The sequence below is a fragment of the Pteropus medius genome, unplaced genomic scaffold, assembly GCF_902729225.1.
Source record: "Pteropus medius unplaced genomic scaffold, Ma_sr-lr_union100, whole genome shotgun sequence".
In the NCBI taxonomy this organism is placed as follows: domain Eukaryota; kingdom Metazoa; phylum Chordata; class Mammalia; order Chiroptera; family Pteropodidae; genus Pteropus; species Pteropus medius.
The window spans coordinates 1,091,021-1,110,534 of NW_024343578.1; the positions used below are offsets into that span (position 1 = coordinate 1,091,021).

General features: G+C 40.8%; 1 protein-coding gene across 6 annotated transcripts in view; it reads left to right on the forward strand.

Annotated features, from left to right (window-relative positions):
- ERC2 (ELKS/RAB6-interacting/CAST family member 2) overlaps positions 1-19,514 on the forward strand; it is a 907,956-nt gene that overhangs the window by 785,734 nt on the left and 102,708 nt on the right. The gene's annotated exons all lie outside the window — the stretch shown is intronic.

The window sequence follows — 19,514 nt, forward strand, 5'->3', positions numbered from 1 at the left end:
CCATGCAATGCCATCCCCCTACCCAACCCGCTTGGCCTAGTTAAGTCCAACGCATACCCGCCTCTGCTTCCCCGGGAAACTTTTCCCTGGAGCCCCTTGGGCACACTCCCTCACTCTGTGCTCTCATAGCCCATGGCCTCTCCTTCCTACTCCTCATACCCTTTGTCACGCTACCACTATTTGTGGAACATAGTTGATTAACCTCTGTGAGAGCAGGAGCAGTTTGGTTTTGCTTGTCTTCACAGCCCCAGTGCCTGGCCCAGGCCTGGCATGTCATAAGCCTGGGTAGATAGATAGATAAATAAAGGAAATTCTCTGTATACCATTTAAAAATGCGGACAGCAACACCTAACTCATGGAGTTGTTACAAGGTTAAATGAGATAACGTGACGTTTCTGGCTTATAGTGCTAAAAATTAAAGACTATTATTTTTACTATTACTATAAATATGATTATGATGATGAAGAATTAGAACATATTCAGAATTCAGAAGATGACACATGAGGCAATGACTGAGTCTTCCAAGGCAGGAAATGCCACCAGAGTTATCTGGACATCTTGTGCTTTCCCTGGCATCAAATCAAGTTTCCAGACCAACCCGGCTAGCTACATTGTGTATGGGAAACCACGCCCTCACGACCTGATGGTGCTGCAGAAGCTGCAGCTGGTGAGCATCTAGTCACCAGTGCCTGCTGTTGTTTGCTTCAGCGAACCATGTCATTCCTCTGCCAAGTGCATTCAGAGCAGTGCCTTGCCATTCTGACATGACCAATTTGATGATCACATTTTTTTAAGCATAAGAGATTAATCTCATGAAAGTTGAGTTTTGAATCATGCAGGAATAGTAATGAAAAGACTGTTCGTGTTTTCAGGGGACAGGAAGTGAACCTCCTTCAAACTGTTAGCAGGCAGCATATCATGGTGGCCAAGTGCATGGACTCTGGGGCCAGGCTGCTCCCTTGGGAATCCCAGCTCAGCTACTTTCTATCTATCTGACTTTAGCCTTTCTGCTCCATGTTTTCCTTGTGTGTAAAATGAGAGATAATAGTACCTGACTCATAGGATTGTTATGAGGTTTGAGTGTGTTAATTTTTCTGGAGAGTTAAGATAACGCCTGGTAAACAGGAAGTACACATAGATAAATGAATGGATGAATGGATGGATAAAACAGAGAAGTTTTTACTTAAGACCGAAAGGAACTCCTGGAAGGAATTGTGTGCATTTCTTCAGCATTTTACTTTACCAAGTTCTAATCTTCCCAGCAGCCTAATAAGGATGGTTCTATTATTTTGCCTTCTTACAGAACAAGAGTGAGAGAGGACAAAGTACTGACTTGTCTAATGGTATTAAATTAGTAGATGGCAGAGTAGGATTCTAATATATCTTTCTGATCCCAGAGTCTTGAGATGCTAGCTCCTGAACTAACACAAGAACCCCTAGAAAAGGTCATGTAAGGGAGTAATTCTTCCACAGACCCTATTGCCTACTGTTTTTAAAGCCCTGCAGTGCAGATTATGCTGGACTGACTTATATTTGTTCATTCACTTATTCATTCATTCATTCACCTGTTCAACAAATATTACGGAGTACCTTCTCTACTGCAAACATTTATTGAGTGTTTCTCTAGGCCAGACACAGCACAAGAATTGATTACTTTTCTTATAACTCACAAAAGAGGGGAGTTATTCACTCTTGCACATTCAGATGCCTACAGATAGTATACCTACAAATAGTCCAGAGAATCAGGATTCTTTTGACTAGATTGATACATGTACAGATGGATGACTTGTGGGTATTCAGGAAAAAATAGTGACAGGATGATATAATGGGAAGACCACATACTAGGGATTTGTTCTTGTCCTGTTTTTGCCGCTAACCTGATGACCCTTCATAGGTCGTTTAGCCTCTTAGAAACTGAGCTAGCTAACCAATTTCCTTTCTTCTATTCTTTCCTTTTTTCCACAGAATGATATTGAGGATCTTGACTATAGGTTGGTAGTAATTAGGAGGAAGATGATATTGGTCTAAATTATCTCCAAAAGACCTACCAGCTCTAAGTTATATAATGTGATGGTAGTTTAGATGAGTTACATCTTCTGAGTAGACTTAAAGTTCTAGGTTAAGACTGCAGTCATCTCAGGCTGCTGAAGTCCTATAGGCTAGGGTGAAGGCGAGGGATAATTAAAATACGGACAAGCCGGACGTCTTTGTGCCACCCCTTGGGCTTTCTCTGAAACCAAACTTAAAAGAATGGAGAAATAGGAATTTGGAACAATAATCCTTGCCTCCTTACCTCCATCTCACTCTGTCTCCCAGAGCCTGACAGACTTCCAGCAATGAATTAAGAGTGAACGGAACCAGATTCCAGGAAAAAAAAATGGCTTGAGCCTCACATGCTTCTCTTCCTCAACTAGTCAGTTCTCTGGTCCAATTTGACCAGGATGGGAAGCCATCCTGACTTGGATCCACTGGCAGTTCTTACTACTTGCCAGCTTTGCAAGTTGGTATGTGAATGGAATCACAACACACATTCGCTCTCTGATTTAAATGTTGAACCTTCTTCTGCTGGTGTGCATAGAGAGAGCCAGCTGTTTGGCAGTCCCTCTAGCTCATCCACCCAATGGGAGTTCACTTAGAGAGTAACTTAGCATAGTATCAGGCATGAGCAAGAGTTAGTGCAGGCTCCAGGGTGAAGCATCCTTGGTTGCAATCCCAGTTCCTCCATTACTATGAGACCTTGGGCAAAGGACTTAAATATCTCAAAGCTCCAGCTTCCACATGTGTTCCATAGGGGATTATGAGAATGCTGACCGCTCAATGTTGTTGCAAAATTGAATGAGATAATCAACATGCAATGCCACACACAGAGCTAATGCACAGTAGATAGACAGTAAACAGAAGCACTTTTAAATGTTGTTGTTATCGTTCTTTGTGGAATTCTCTCAGGAGCCAACAGTGTGGATTCAATAGTCTAGCCACTTGTCAAGCCCAAAGTGGTCCATTTGGTCACAGTATTCTGGAAGGATCATTCCAACCACTCCTTCTACCTCCTACTTTTTCTCAAATCTTGTTTTCACTGCTGAGAACTCCTGACTCAAAAATAGGAAGAAACTAAGTGAGAGTTTAGTTGAGCATGCACTGTAAAGATGGTCCATTTCGTTGGCAGAGCTATGATTTTGGAGAGGGTGTTTGAAAGACTAGCTTGTAACTTTTGGTGCCAACCCAGAGGCATGAGGCAATATTTTTCCTTTTCTCCTGGAAGTTCCACAGCCTCTTTCTAGGCAATCTCTTGGGTTTCATTGAATTGGCTGTTACATTTGGAAACCAACTTGTGCATCTGAGCATTTAGGGAAAAGCTGTTGACAACCCTTACTCTCTTTCAGACTGTCTCCCTTTTCCCAATATTTAGGAGCCTTGACCAAAACAAAGAGCCCATTGTGTCCCTGGTACAAGCACCAGAACTAAATTAAACATTCATTGAGTCTTAATTAATTGTATTAAGGTTGGGCAATTCCCATTGCTTGGAAAAAAAAAACCCAAATACTTAATTTACTCACGATGTGGTGTGTGTCCCCTAGTATTGAACTAAACCACCACGAGACAATAACTCACTTAACAGAAACTGGGGCCTCGGCCCAGGAACTAATTAGCCCCTCTTTCTCTATATATAGCTATCTTCACCACCAAGACCATCTGGAAGTTGTTACCTTCCAAATTCTTTCCATCTCTTTTTTTTTCCAACCGATCATTACTGCCATGATTCTTTCTTTCTTTCTTTCTTTCTTATTTTTATGTTACGTGACTTCCCACTCTTAGATTCTCCAGTGTTATCTAGATCACAGCCCAGCTGCCCTGGATATTTACTCTGTTTAATTCTCATGCGGCACACCTATTTTTGTGTACTTTTCCCAGTGACAGAGGAAAACACAACCTTTGTGTAAAACTCAGAGGCGGAAGCAGGGATGATTGCCAAGGGGTTTAGGCCTACCCAAGCTGACCGTGTGCCCACCAGAGAGGCCCTGAGCTGCGTTCAGCCCCTGTAGTAGTGTCTTTGATGGTCAGAGACACATGGGGAGTTCTTGGAAGAACTTGGTTTCTTGCTCAACTCATGGAGCGAAAGCACCAATGGAATATGCCCTTTCTTTGAGGAAAACTTGCCCAGATCAAGGTCTACTTTGCTTTGAGAGTCATTGAGGAAATGTAAAAACTGTCTTAGCTCACAATATGCCTTGGAAGACTGTGGCCTCACATATTTCACGAACCCTTAATTAAACCAGTTCCCTTACTCTGACTCTTGAGAGCCCCTCTGGTCTGGCTCCCGTATCCCTCTCCTACCTCCTCTCCTACCCCTGTACCCTGGTTCACCACATTTCTGGAACTCTGGCTTTCTTTCTGTCCCCCAACATGCCAAGCTTATTCCCACCTCAGGACCTCTGAGCCTGCTCTCTTCTGGGCCTGGAACCCCTTTCCCTCCATTTTTTAAGAACAACTCCTTCTAATCACATAGTCTTCAACTTAGCTATGAATGCTGGAGTATCCCTGCCTGACCACACCATCTGAAGTTCCTCGCCTGCCCTTCAGGCACTCCATGTCACATTCCCCTGTTTTGTCCTCTTGATAGCACTGGTCACCATGTGAGTTATTATTTATTTGCGAACACATCTGCCTGTCTTCAGTAGAATATCCATTCATGAGAAATGCCTTTATCTATATGGTTTACCAGTGTGAGCACAGCCCCTGGCATAGTGCCTGGCACTGTAGTTGGTTGTTTAATGAGATAAATTATCATGAAACAGCTAATACCTGAGTCTGTAGGTTTCTGGGTATAATTATATAATGTAAGTGTTTAAGATTCTTTGGCCTTTTAGAGTACAATCCCAAAGAAGCAAGAGGCAAGGATTATTATAAGAAGCCTTGAATTACACTAGTAAAATCACCAGGAAAACTCAAAATTGTAGGCTAACTTTACTTGAAGTACTCTCCAAGTCACCATAAGTTTCAATGTGTTTTAGGTTTATTCCTTTCCTTCTGGCATTTTAGAGTCCCTTTGGAGTAAGCCTCTTCCCCTTCCTCCCAACCCCAGGCATCAAAGCAGAAGCAGCCTAATCTTTCCAGAGTTCATTGCTCCGTGGCTTCCGATTGTCTCTGGGAGCCGCAGCCTTCCCGTCACCCCACTACCCTGGCATCCTTTCTGATACGGAGCTTCGCAATATATATTGCATGTTGGCTCAAAACGCAGCAAGACCTGGGGGACTGAAAGTGTAATGAATTCTTGCTTTATGGAGGGTGGTTCTCATCTTCAAGCCTGGAGAATGACTCCCTCCAGGCAGAATGAGATTTCTTTTTGTCCTTTTACAGTAATACTTCATCTGCTTCTTTTTCCTGTTGCTTCCATCCCTACTTCGTAGTCCCAAATGACAGAAATCCCTGTATAGCTAAGTCCCTGGTTCTCAACTCCACTTATATTAAAAATTCCCTATATAAAAAAGGCCTATGGTGTCCAGATTTCGACAGGGCTGGCAGGACCCCCTCTACAAAGTATCATATGTCAGAGCCACAAGTCCCAAGGAGGAATTCAGTTACATGAGAGTTCAAGTCCACAACCTGCTCCTCAAGCATTTTGATTTTCCTTTCAGTGTCACATTGGATTCAACTAATTCATTTTTCGGAGGAGAAAAAATATTCTTAACAGCCAGGTTTCTGGCTTGGCTTTCATCTGGGAGGCCTTTAGCTTTTCATCTTCTCTCTTCAATCACCTTTTCATGGACCTTTCCTACTAAGCCTTTGGGACTTGAATCGAAGGAAGAAGGAATTTAGGCCTTGAGAGAAGCCTGCACGAGTCTGTTTCTCGACTAATGACCGGTCTTCATAAAAATAGTAAGAGTGAACAAAGTAAAAAGAGGGAAACTTTTTGTAAAAGTCAGACGCATAAGTAAATAAAATAGAAAACGTCAACAAGAAAAAGAAGATCCATTAAAAAAAAAGCTGAAAAGGAAACTGAGTCTTTGAAAAGATCCAGTATGGTAACCACTAGCCACACGTAGCTATTTAAATTTAAATTAATTAAAAATAAAACTAAATGTTAAATTCAGTTCCTCATTCACATTAGTCATATTTCAGGGGCTCAATAGCCACGTCGGGCTGATGGCTAGTGCTACAGTATTGGACAGTGCAAGTCTCTCTGTATTGTACAAAGCAGATAATGGAAGATTTCCACTGTGGCAGGAATTTCCGTTGGACATCTCTTCTATAGTCTAACCTTAGCCTAGGTTAAACAAAGCAGAAAAAATGTAGAAGATACAAAAATGCTTCATTGGAAAGAAAACGAGGGACATAACTGTGGATACAATATGGACTTTTTTATTATAAAAGGTGTTATGAATGGCTTTGTGCCAATACATTTTAAAAACCAGATACGGTGAACAATTTTCTGAAGAGATAAACCTTTCTAAAATTGACTCAAAATAAAATAGAATGCAAGCTTGAAAGTATCTGTAATGGTTGAAAGAACTGAATCAGTAGCTAGAATATTGACCCCACACCTTCCTCACTGCCAAAAAATGGCACCAAGTCAAGACAATTGTACAGTCAAGTACTACTGAACCTCCAAGGAACAGCTGATCTCTTGAATTGAAAGTGGCAGTAGCCAGAAAGTCCTAGGTTGAGGATTTTATAGTCCTTCTGTCCCTTCTGTGATCTGTGTCCTAAGGCAAGACATTTTCCTACTCTGAAGCAGTTACACTAAAAAGTTTCCAAGGCCCTAGACAGCTCCTTGGTCTTGCTCTCCCTCTACTCTCGTGTACAAATTTACCGTTTCCAAGTGTTTAAGTGACAATACTGGATCACTCATTTGGCCAATCTGATTTGCCACACTAAAGATGATCATTAAATAAACCAAGAGAAAAGAGAAATTTCTAGAGAACCACTTGACCTAACATTATTATAGAGCTGAAGCCAAATTTTGATTTGTTCCTGTCTCATTTATGTAGGATTTCTCCACTGAAAATAATTTATTCCTAGACTTGAATAACAACACTGTCCAGTGGGGTAGAGGTTGTGCTTTTCTTGATATTACATCACTAGCAATAGTTAATATTCTAGAATGATTCCCATATGCCAGGTATAACCTAAATGCTTTATATGCATTTGTCCATTTGATCTGTATGATGTCCGGTGAGGTAGATAGACGGTGGCTCTATTTTGAAGGCTACGAACTGAAACTCAGATTTTACTTGCCCAAGGGTCACACAGATCTTGCGTGTTGAATAGAACCTCAGGTCCAAGAGACCCTGCATCCTGTGCTCTTATGCACAGATGACACATCGTGAGCCTTATGGAGCTTTTGTAGTAGCTAAAGGTATTTCTCTTTGGATTTCACATCTTTTGTGAGCAGGAGCAATTCTTCTGTACCATGTATCTGTAAGAGGTTACTTTTCCAATGCCACATTATCCAAAGGACCTTGAGAAGCCATTTATCTCCTTCCATAATCAAAACAATCACTGGCTTGGGCTGTATTCATTAAGGAAGCGGGGCTGGCTAGTAAAAATTCATTTATATCATCATATTAGTTGCATGTGTAAAGGATGGAAAAAATAATTGCTCAGGCTTACCATAGTTCAGGAGAGTCTATGGAATGGAGGGGCCATTCTTCACTAAATATGGTTTAGCAGACTTAAGGAAGTTACTCTCCTGCTGGTTCCTTGATGGGTCAGAAGTACTTACATTGGTGGCTACCAGAGCTGATTATCAGCACTAATCAGCAGCGGGTCATTTTGCCTGTTCTTCTTTGATTTTGTGGCTTTTCTCAAAACTTTGTTTCCAAGTACCTCACAGCTTAACAGGGAAGTGAAGACTGGCATACTCAGGGCCATCAGGGACAATGCTGCAAGGGTCAGAAGGGTGTGCTGATGAAGGATTTTCTTGTGTTATCCACTTCCTTAGCTTTTCATTCCAGCTTATTAGCTCAAGCACAGCCCACCTCTGCAATTGGCATTGTGCAAGATGGACTTTGGGAAACCTAGGTAGATGAGAAACATTTTTCAGGAACTAAAACAAAAGTACATTCAGGTTAGATTCTTTGGAACACACCTACCTAAGATAATAAGGCACTTCTTTAGAAGTTTTCTGAACCTACCACGAACCTCCTGTAGAAATCCAGACATGCCTTTCAGTCCCCTTGAGTTAACGCAGGGGCTTAAAGGGATAATGCACCCTGGATTTAGCTTCAGTTTAAGTCTTTGTGTTGCTGACAGGGCTTAAAATGGGCAGGTAATCACTGGTACAATGTGTCATCATTTTTCCTCCCTCTTCTTATGAAATAAAATGCAAAGTACTTACCTTTTTTAAAAATCTTAAGCTATTTATTTTAAATGAAGCAAAATTATCACCATTTTCCTTTGGTCTGATATTTTTGGAAAGACTTGGTTTCCGTGTTGAGATGAACATGAGTATAAGTTTGATTTGTAATAAAGGAGATAAAATAAACAAGTCTCTGTTCATGCTGACACCTCTCTTTGTCCATGAGGCATTACATGACTGATCTTAAATGTTAATGATGTCTCTGAAGAGTAACCAGGATGAGGCCTGAGTGTCTGTCAGTGGCTTAGGGACCAGGTGTAGAACTTCTGTTTTCTTGCTTCTCATTTTTTCTTTCTTCTTCTTTATACCAACACCAAAGAAATGGTTACCATTTTTTGACCACTTTGGGATGAGCCGGAGTTGTGCTAAGTGCTTTTCATTTATGTGAAGTAAGTACTCTTAACTTACTGTGAGTCAGTGCCCTCAGTTCAGGGCTGCTGAGTGGCAGAGCTGGGCATCAGACCCGTTCTATGGAACTCCAGATCCTGTGCATTTAGACCTCATGTCTAGACGTCTAATCATTGACTAAAGCCATCCCGTTCTTTTCACAGACTGCTTCTCCCATCCTCCACTTTCTATCTGTCCTCTCGGCACCAGTCTGGTAAGGACCATATCATCTCACCCCTCCAGTGGCCTTTTGGTGGTTTCCCTGATTCAGAACTTTCCCAGCCCATCCAACCTGTGTGCCTCAGCCAGGTTTACCTTCCTGAAATATCACTTTCTCTGTGTCCTTCCCCCGATAACAGATTGCCAGTTTCTCCTGTTTCCAGCCACATTCAGTTCAACTACCTCTGCCCTGTCCTGTTTCCTCCAAAATAGGTCCCCTGGGCAGTTTTAATGAATTTTCCACCATTCCCAGAAAATAAGATACTTTTTCCTCTTCTAAAAATATATAGTATTTATTCTTCTTTCCATGTCTTCATGAGTATTGTTTGCCATTATCTGAAATGCCCTATTTTCTGCCTAAATCCTACCTATTGGATCCAGCCACCTCTAAATTTTTGAAAATGTCATTATCCCCCTCTCTCCTGACCTCTTGAGGCTCTTAATTTTCCGCAGAATTTCCTTTCTTTAATCACAATGGTTTCCTCTATGGCAGTTTTGTCTCCAGCTAAACTCTAAGTTCTCAGGACAAAGCAATGGTCTTTACTTCTGTTGTTCTCTCTTACTTAACAGAGGAACAGAAAATAATAATTATAGCTAACATTTATTGAGCACATAATATGTGCCAGGTACTGTTTGCATGTTTTAATTTTTATAATCTTCATCATAATCCTCTAAAGCGAAGACTACTATTAGTTACAGGTTCAGGTAAAGAAACTGAGGGACTGAAAAGTTAGGTGACTTGCCCAAGTGCTGAAACTGAGATGCAAACCAGACAGTAAAGCCAGTGCCTCCACATTGCACTGTGCTGCCCTATACTGTCCTTATGGGTAAAATACATGTAAATACACATCTGGGCATAGAGAACAAATGAAAAAGAGCAAATTCTTTATCTGAGATTTTTATGCAACTGATACAGTCCATGGTTCCCAGACTTTTTCTGGAAATGAGTTCTCAGCTCCTCCTCTGTCATCCAACAGCTGGAGAATTATGTGTTAAATTCGAATATTCTATTTTAGAGCAGCTTTTTGAGTTTCATCAAAATTGCCCAAATCCCACTTGGAACTAACTTGACCTTTGCTTGGTGGATGTGACTCAAGCCCTTACTTCTCCTTTCTCTAGTGATAAGAGTCTCTTCTATCTGGTGCTTTAACCCTTTTTTGGAACATGGTAAAACATAAATGAACAAGCAAAGTCAAGTATTTAAATTTTTTTAGCAGCAGCAAAGCCTGCCACTCTTGAAAATGAACTGCAATTTGATTGTTTTGAGAAACTTGTGCCCACTTGGGTCAACACTGTCACTTTCTGGCCCTTGATCTCTGTAATACATTTAAGCAGCTAATTTGGGGAAATTGCTGGTAGCTTGCATTTCCCCATACTGCATACTTTCAGGTGTTATTGCTATATCATATTTTCCTCACTAGTACCCTCTTTTTGCCTAGTAGATGTTGTTCTTTTTTTAGGTTTTTTTCTTTTTCCCCCAAGGGGCAAGGGAGTGGGGAGAGAAACAAATCCAACCAAATTACCGTCATCAGAAATACAAGAAAAAAATCAAATTGGTAAAAGACCTTTAAATTCTAAGATCCAGGGTATGTCATTGTATAGCTCAAAATCACACCACATGCTGAGGTCATGCCCCCTCCACCACCATTCTGGCTCATCCCAAGGACAGTGCCTTGTATGAACTCAGCACTTAGTATATATTTACCAAATAGGATTTGGGATGTTTTACCTGGCTTCTACAAGTATCGTTGGTTCGGTAATCAAAAGTAACGTATTCTCTACCAAGGGCAGTGTGACTGGAGTTTCAAAGAGCTTTTATTTGTCAAGTTAGACTTGGGGAGGGCGGGGGGAAGGTTTACAATGCCAGCTGTTAATGGAAGCATGGAGCAGATAGATTTGGGTGAGAAAAAAACATTAGTTCTTAACTACATTCAGTTGGTTTTCTGAAAAGGACACCATTAAACCAGGTCTCCTTTGAACAAGAAAAGTAACAGCTTATGGAACATAAATACAAATCACTACTGGATCTTGTCCTGTCTTTCCTTTCCAGCCCCAGCTCTGTTCTGGAGCATCTCATACCACTGCCCATCAGATGTGCGATGCTCCAGAACACCGACTTGCTTGGCGTTCCCACACATTCTATTCCTGTCTCAAATCCATGTCTTTGCTCTTACTTAACCTGCTGGCGATGCTCTTTTCCCCCAATTGACCTAGCTGTCTCGTTGCATTTTCTAAGCCTCATACTAGGAATTCTTTTTCTCAAGGAACCTTTCCTGACCACCTTCCTCCTCTCCCAAAGTAGAAATGCCACTTCTCAATGCTTCCAGAATTTGCTGTGTATGACTCTCTTGTCGCCTGTTAACATTCTGTATTATAATTATTAATGTGCCTCTTTGTCTCCAGCTAGCTTGAGAATTCCTTGATCTTTGTATCCCTACCTAGCACAGAGCTGGGAATATAGTGGGTGTCCAGAGGCCTTACTGAAAGAAGAAACAGCAGGGAGATGGTGGTAAATAAGTGATATTCCTCAAGAGAAAAGAAGCTAAAACCTGTCTATATGAAATCCCCAAATATATTCCATTCTTTCTTTGTCGTCCCCCTGTTCTGCCTTTCATGGGGGAGCAGTTTGCCCCATGTGAAAAATAAAACCCACTTGTCTTCAGGAACATCTTACACATGTGGAAAAGTCAGGCACTTCCCAGCTGGGTGTTTTCCCAGCCCACCACTTAGGAATTTTATCATAGAGTATCTCAGAAGGTGTTATCTCCCCTCTTAAGTCTTTGGGAGGAGAAAAGGTGAACAAAGAAACCAACTCTAAGGAAAATGTTAAGGTCAAACAATATTTTTTATGGATAAGGAAGGGGTCTGAGCTTCCAAGGATAGAGTAGAAATGGGTATGGTTGATCATAACATGGGGGAAATGCTTCAAGATCCCCCTGACTATTTTTATACACAACCATCTTTCATATCCCTATAAGATAAAATCACCCTAAGGATCATAAACCACTGTCAGAGTATTGGACAGGACCCATAGGTAGTTGTTCTGAGCCAGTAAAAGCACCTTAATTGACCTAAATGACAACAGTTATGTTATAAATATCTAGAATTTATGACCTGAGAAGGCATAATCACATCTTCCATCAGTTAAGTTTGCATAGGAGAAGCTTGGGGATTTAAGATAGGGCTGCAAGTTGGGGGAAATCTGATTAGCCTTAACTTTATGACAAACACAGAGCTAAGTGAATCAGAGCGCTTTCAAGTTCCTGATCCCTGGGAGTTAAAGGCAGTGGTGTTTCAGAGTCCGTAAAAGCGCCACCCCACGCCCCGCCCCGTCTCCTCTGTGCAGTTGTCATTTTATTGGTCTTGTAAAGTCTCACGTTCACCATGACAAATCCAAGACTATATACCTGTGAAGAGGAGATGTTTTAGATTACGGGGTGCGCAGGAAGCAGACAGTGGGGTTGCAGGGTGAAAGCTGAAGGCTAGTGTATGTGTTTATGCCAAGCCCTCTTTGGAATGTGCAGAGTCATTATGAAAAGCAAGTAAAATGCTGCTCCAAAGAGAAAACCAGGGTCTGATGAGATGCCTCAGCCCCTGTGACATTTGAGTAGGTGAAATCCAAGGCAGAATATGCAAGTGAATTTATATATCTAAAAATTCCTCCTATTTTTCAATTTAGTTGAAAATTAAACTTGTGTTTTTAAAACATGATATATTTTCTGAAGTTTTTATTGAGAGAGGGCACTAATCTCAAGCAATACTACTACATCTAAAGCAAAAATCATAAAGCCAACCCATGAAAAGATGTATGTCGAAAAAGAGACACATTATAGAGATAAATTTGGGATCATTGATCAACCAGGTGATTGCCCTGGGACTCGCTGATCAATGGAATGAAGTCATCTTGGAGGTAAAAGGCAAACAGCCAACTTAATCCCAACTTGCAGAGCTTCAAAGGTGAACAGTCATTTTGCAGGGCAATGAAGAGCTCAGGTTATCTATTTAAGCCAAAGTCTGTGAGTCAGTGAAATTTCTTTAATGAATTTGAGAACAATCCTTCAAAGAAACCTCCAACTGAAACCCACAGAGAGGCCAGTTGTCTTTGAACTCTAGAGATGAAGTTTATCCTAGATTAACCTGATCTTTCAATTTACTCTGTTTACTAGGGGCAGAGTTCTGAATTTTGAGAGTAGCGTATAGTGCTTTGGCAGACTTACCTATCATTGATAGATTACAGAATATAGGAACCCTTTTAGCGTCTCATAATTCCATTCATTGGTAAGGAGTCCCAACAAAGGGTCTGTTTTACACATGAAATTCTTACACATGTGCCCATGTTCTAATGTTTACACATGCGTCCATGTGTAATAGGTACTGAGGTGTGCACTCATTTGTTTTCTCATACTTTCCACTGTACTTCCATACCCTTAAACCTTGCATCTCCCAAATCCAGAATTCCATGCATTACGATGTGGAAGAAATAGGAAATCTGGAACTGATTATGAAATTATAAAGCAGGGAGAGGTTGAAATATTCAGGATAAGTGTACAAACGCATAAGCCCCGATACACACTGAGCCTGGTGCGAAGGACACATTCTGCTTTCTCAGGTCATTTTGGGTTTGAACCCCTGCTTTTACATTTCAGTATAATGCAATCTAGCATTTGCTTTGTGTGGTGCTTGGGGAGCTTTTGGTGTTAACAGAATTCTTTTCTAAAGAAATTCCTTTGGATTCCTTCAGAATTTGTCCAGTTTCCAGGTTCCAATAGGAAAAACATGGACGAGATTTTAATAGAAAAATAGTGCTTCAGATTTTTCATTTGGCAAGCATCCTGCTCTAGAGCTGCTCTTGTTTTATTAAGTGAAACGGGTCGGCTTAATAGAGGCGCTCTCAGCATTTGTACCCTGATTTAAGAGAAGAGAGAAGCATGGGCCACCTGAGAAATACACCCTTTGGGATTTTGAGCTCACTTATAGTTTTCCCATTTATTCTCATCTCATTGGAGAATACAGTTGAACAACAATTATATGTGCTGATAAATCAAGACCAAATCCTTTAATGTTCTTTATTCATGTCTCCTTGACAAAGGAAAGCTGAATCTTCCCATAAGTTATTTCAGATGTGATTCTCTTCCTGTTGGTCGAGAGAGTGGTGGTGGTGATGGTAGATGTTTTCTTTTTTAGCTTTAGTGCTTTCACTGATTATGAAGGCAATACATTTTTATTATTAAAATTTTCAAATAATTCAAAAAGTCTTTGTGAAAGAATTCCACCATCCAGAAATACTAACATTTTGGTGAAATTATGTGTCTTCCAAGTCTTTTTTCCTATATCTAGCCTCGGTAAAAAAATGAAACCATAATATAAATCGTTTTATAACTGCTTGTTCAGCTTAACATTGTATGTTGCACACCTTTTCATGCTCAATGGCGTATGCTTGTAGCATCATTTTTATAGCTGCAGATCAGAAAGTTTTGCCTTATTTTGCCTTATTAACCAAAGTCTTTAATGATGAGCATTTAGTACTTCTTACATGTTTCCTGTTAGGATGCTGCAGCTCCATATACTTTCCCTTTATGCATTTGTCCAATAATTTCTTTAAAATAGATTCGCACAAGGGGAGCTGCACATTTGTATTGCTGAATATTGTGAAGTGGCCTCCCAGAGAGATTATATCCATACACTCTACTTTTAGGCCTTGAATGGCACCACCTCGCTGAACTACCCCCATGTCTTTTGGTTTTGTTTTGCTTTGCTCTTCCAGTTTAACTTCGGTTGGTACATAGTTCTCAGATCGTTCTTCTGGGTGGTGGGGTGCACACCAACAGAAACAACTAAATTGCCAAACTCAAAAGTCAGTTCAGGGAAGGAGAAGTGAAAAATGCTCTGCAGAAATGAACATGATGCTCATCACTGTCAGCGATCACACTCCCTTCCCTGCTCCCCCGCCAGGACCCATATGTCCTCTCTCTGGTCCATACAGTTGCCTAACTCGAATTTTAGAGGTTTCTGGATAAGTTGCCTTTCCTGGTTTCCTTGTGAGGACAGTTTTCTTTATTGTAGGTGAAGATTTGTAGGCCTTGGTCAGTAAAAGGGAAATGGCTGGTGCTAGAAACGGGCAAGGGGCCCCACTTTCTTTGCTCCAGACCTCACAAACATGTGAAACAAAATTTAGTTAATGGATTGATTTTTCCTGGGCATACGTTTTGAATTTGGGGTTTCTCGGCCACTGAGGGGTCTGAAGTTCGGGGCCCTTTTATCCTTTTATTGGTGAATTCACTGAAGTGTAGGCAGACAGAAAATGTTCTAGTGGCAGGCAGATAAACTTGTTAAATCCTTGGGAGTCTTTCCTTCCTAGCCCTGGGAGTTTATCATCTTGGTGGAGTTAAAAGGCAATTAGGCCTGCAGGTCTTTGCCGGCTTGTTTATTGGGGTTTTACACATGGGTGTTGAAGACACAGGGCTGTATTAAACATTCCAATCCTGCTGGCTGGAGGGGAATAAGACCTCAGCCCAACTCTTACTCTCCTTGAGAGAGAGTCTTGCCAAAAAGCTGGAGGAAAATCGTTTAAATATAGTACCTGTGCCCCACGATGCTCATTGTTGGTGGAAAATTGCAGTCGGCTAGCTCCATGCTGTGTTACATTTCCTGGGAAATGGTTTTATGGAAGGGCGTTTGATGAAAAAGTTCATTCCTTTTGTAATTGTTAGCTGCCCCCACGGTGTTAGTTAAGGTAGAGGCACACTGGAAATGTTTCTTGCCTCAGATCTCTAGGGCAATTCCATTCATGAGACAGGAAGGCTATCAGTTTGAAATTGGAGGGGGGACAGATTTCCACTAAGCCCCATGGTCCTTCTGGTTCTCTGAGTCTCCCCAGACAGGCTAGTCCTGGGCAAAATTGCGAAGGAGGTAGGTCTTGGGTTTCCACAACAACTTCTCTCTTTACTGGTGATCCCACCCTCTCCGGGCCTGCCTCCACAAGCTTTGCAGACAGAACTCTTTCACAGTCATGTGTTATTGAAGCAATATGGCTCCCCTACCACCACCACCCCGGGAAATTTGTATTTTATTTTTTCAGAGACAGCTTGGGCACTCATCTCAGTGGAACTGATGAGAATTTCCAGGACTCGGTATACCACAATGGTTAAAAACACCAGCTCAGGAGCCACCCACCCCTGGGTTCGACTTATGGTTCTACGGCTAACTTTGTGGCACAAGTACCTTCTAATCTAAGGGTTTCTTTCATCTGTAAAGTAGGGACAAAGACCAAGTCCCTACCATGCTTGTTTGTAGAGAGAGTGAATGAAATAATCCATGCAAAGCGTTCAGCATAGTGCCTGTCACATAAGAACACAATAAATGCTAGCTGTTATTAGTATTAATATTATTAAAATATCTTTTATTTATCTAACACCTACTTATGTGCAATATATGTATAGATGTGTGTGTGTATATATATGTATATACACACACACATAGTTGACAATTATATTTTTTTGAAAAAGCTTATAATACCTTAGCTATTTTTATTTTACCAGTCTATGGTGCAACTGAAATATAAAAATCTATCTAGATAAAATGAGAAAATCCTTGCTCATGTCCAGAATACCTGGAACGTGAAGACTTTCGGTTTCTACAACCAACTATTGTGCTCAGCAGTCAATGAAGCTTGTTCCTAAGTGGCTGCTACTTATCCAAATCTTTGTTTCTTAAGAGTTAGGCACCCTGTCTTAATTTTCTCAGCTAAAGAAAACACAATAGATAACTGCAGCTTTTATTCCCAACCTGACCTTCCATGTTCTGAAACTAATTTGCCATACTGTCTTGCCAGCGTCTGTGCAAGGACTTCCTCTAGCCGAGTAATGTGGTTCTGATTAAGGACATCCTATAAGACCCAGGAGGATCGCCTGGGAAGGAAACCGGCCTGAGACACTAGTGAATTTCCATCTAGTCAGATGTATGATATTGAAGACCAGAAGGTATATGGAGTTTAGGAGTTTATCCTTAGGAAGACTCGGAAAGAGAATTAAAGCAAATGGCTGACAAATTGGCTGCCTTTTATGCAAAGCTGACAAGCAAGTGGGGCTCCTACCAGAAAGAGGATATGCAGAGCCCTCGGGCCAAATGGCTAGGCAGTCAGCAGGCTTTTTGAAGTGCCTGCTCGCATGCCACTACTTTTAACAAGGCCCCTGCTGAACTGCCTCCTCATAAAGATGTGAGAATTTAATTCTTACGTAAAATATCTTAGTTTCAACAACTGTGATAATTCATTCCTCTCAGTAGTGCATGGGATGTGAGAGTGTAATGCTTGTGTTATGTACAAACAGGGTGTGTTTTTTTTCTCCCTACACTCTGAGGAATTGGGTCATAAGTGCTAAACCTTGCTTTATCCCACGGATGCTAGACCTTTCCCCGAAGTCCATCAGGCACTGGCTCGACTCTGAAGGACGCTGAAGGATCCCATTTGCTCTCCCTGGATTCACAAAAGCTCTGCATCCCTGGGAGGAAAGACAACAGTGGTGTGCAGTGGGCAGTGGAGTTTGGAGAGCTCGGTGTTTCTTTATCAAATATCTAAGAATCTGCTAATAGTTGTAACTCTAATATGATTTTCTTGTTAATCTCTGTCAAACCATGAAATCTGATATGTTAGCCATGACTAAGCCGTGAAATTTGTCAACTTCGCCTGTGATTTACACAAGCTCTATTTAAAAAAGAAAAGCCTTAACACAAAGTGTGGGACATTACTTCCCAGCATGCTTTTCCCAGCATGCCACTAGTATCTTAGGACAACAAATAAGAACAGAGTATACACATTTCTTGTGCTATTTTAAGGACCAAGGAAGGATAGATAAAACCCCCAAACTAAATAATATATTTTCCTTTGAGGTGATAAATATGTACATGGTAGATCTGCTTAATTGATGGCAATAAGTATGAAATAAACATTCAGAATAGTTTTATGGTTCGTACCACTGGGCATGATAATAAGCTTCCTTAAAGTGGTAGATTATTTGTTTTTGAGAGAAAATAAATGAATAAAACATATTTTTTAAAGTCATAGGTTGTATAATTAATCTCTTCAATATATAGTGGCCGTGAGTGCGGGCATTAGGATTTGAAATCCCTTTTTTGTCATTGGCTACTTGAATGATTTGTGTAAATCACTTAACATTTTTCCCTCGGTTTTCTCTTTCGAAAAATGGAGACGATAATACTGCTTTGTAGGACCTGCTTTGTAGGTGGTCTAAGGCACAAAAAAAAAGATACTATCTCTAAAGCACAGAGCTGGACATACATGTCCTTTATCCATGTGGGCTATTATAGTTGGTATGACATTATATTATGATATAATAGATCATTGGGTATGTTTATCACCCAATAGAAAATTGATTAAATTAAGTTCATAGAATTGGGAAAACCATTTTTGATTTTACCAAAAGAAAACTGAGGAATTTTCCATGTGAAAGAAAGGAGAACAGCACAAAGGAGAAAAGACATGTTGCAGAACTGAAGAGAGTAAGGGCTGGGATGTTGTTCTCTCTTGTCCCTTCCAAATGCCCTTTTCCCTTGGACACAAAGAAAAAGAATTCCCAGATCTGTCTCCCGATCTCTATTCTGTAGAATCTAGAATCAGATAATCAGATGACTTAGAACCTTGACAATTTTGGCGACCAGACAGTCCAGTGGTTTTGAAACCTTTTTTTTAATACAAAGGCCCTTTTCAGATATTTTTCAGCTAGATCCATGGGACATAACCTCTGTAAACAGAGTCAGGCTAACCTGTTTATTTTATAGGCGATGAACCTCAAGCCCATAGAGTTCAGGCGAGTTGCTGCAATTCTCACCACTGATGTCTGAGAGCGGCCTCGCCTTACCCAGTTCCTTTGCCATCATCCTGACTTCTTCCCTTCCCACACAAATGAGAAGAAAAGAAAAGCAAGGCATAAGACTTCAGGATGGTTTTCATCAACTTGTCCAGTTTCTTTTGGCATTCATAGACCCTTGAAAGGTCCCTTGTCACAGGATCCTTGAACCTGCTCCCACCCCACCCCCCAGCCCCATGCCAAAAAAAAAAAAAAAAAAAAAAAATTCTGTACCAAATATTGTGAATGTGTATACATGCATTTTCCCTGGAGAAGGTTCATAACTCTTACCAGATTTTCTTCAAGGGGTTTGTGACCCTCAAAAGGGTTAAGCATGGTTTCCTTATATTTTGTACTCCTAAAGTCACATTTCTAGTTCAGATTGTGAGTTGCAAGGTTAACAATTACATCTGCTTTCTTAACCTTTCAAAGCAAATGTAGCATATAACCTTATGGGTACCTTATGAGGTCTCAGGCTTGCTTGTAAAACAGCAGTTGGGTCCTGAATCCTTTAGGTTGTTTCTGCAGCTTTGGTTCTCAGCCTGCATTCTAACTGTCACTAGGTTCTAACCATCTTTGAATCTAGATGGCTCAAAGTTGATAAAATAATGCATGTCTATTTACAGTGCTCCAGAGAAGTACATTTATTTCTAGATGTGAACATGGATTTACTTGCTTAATTTTGC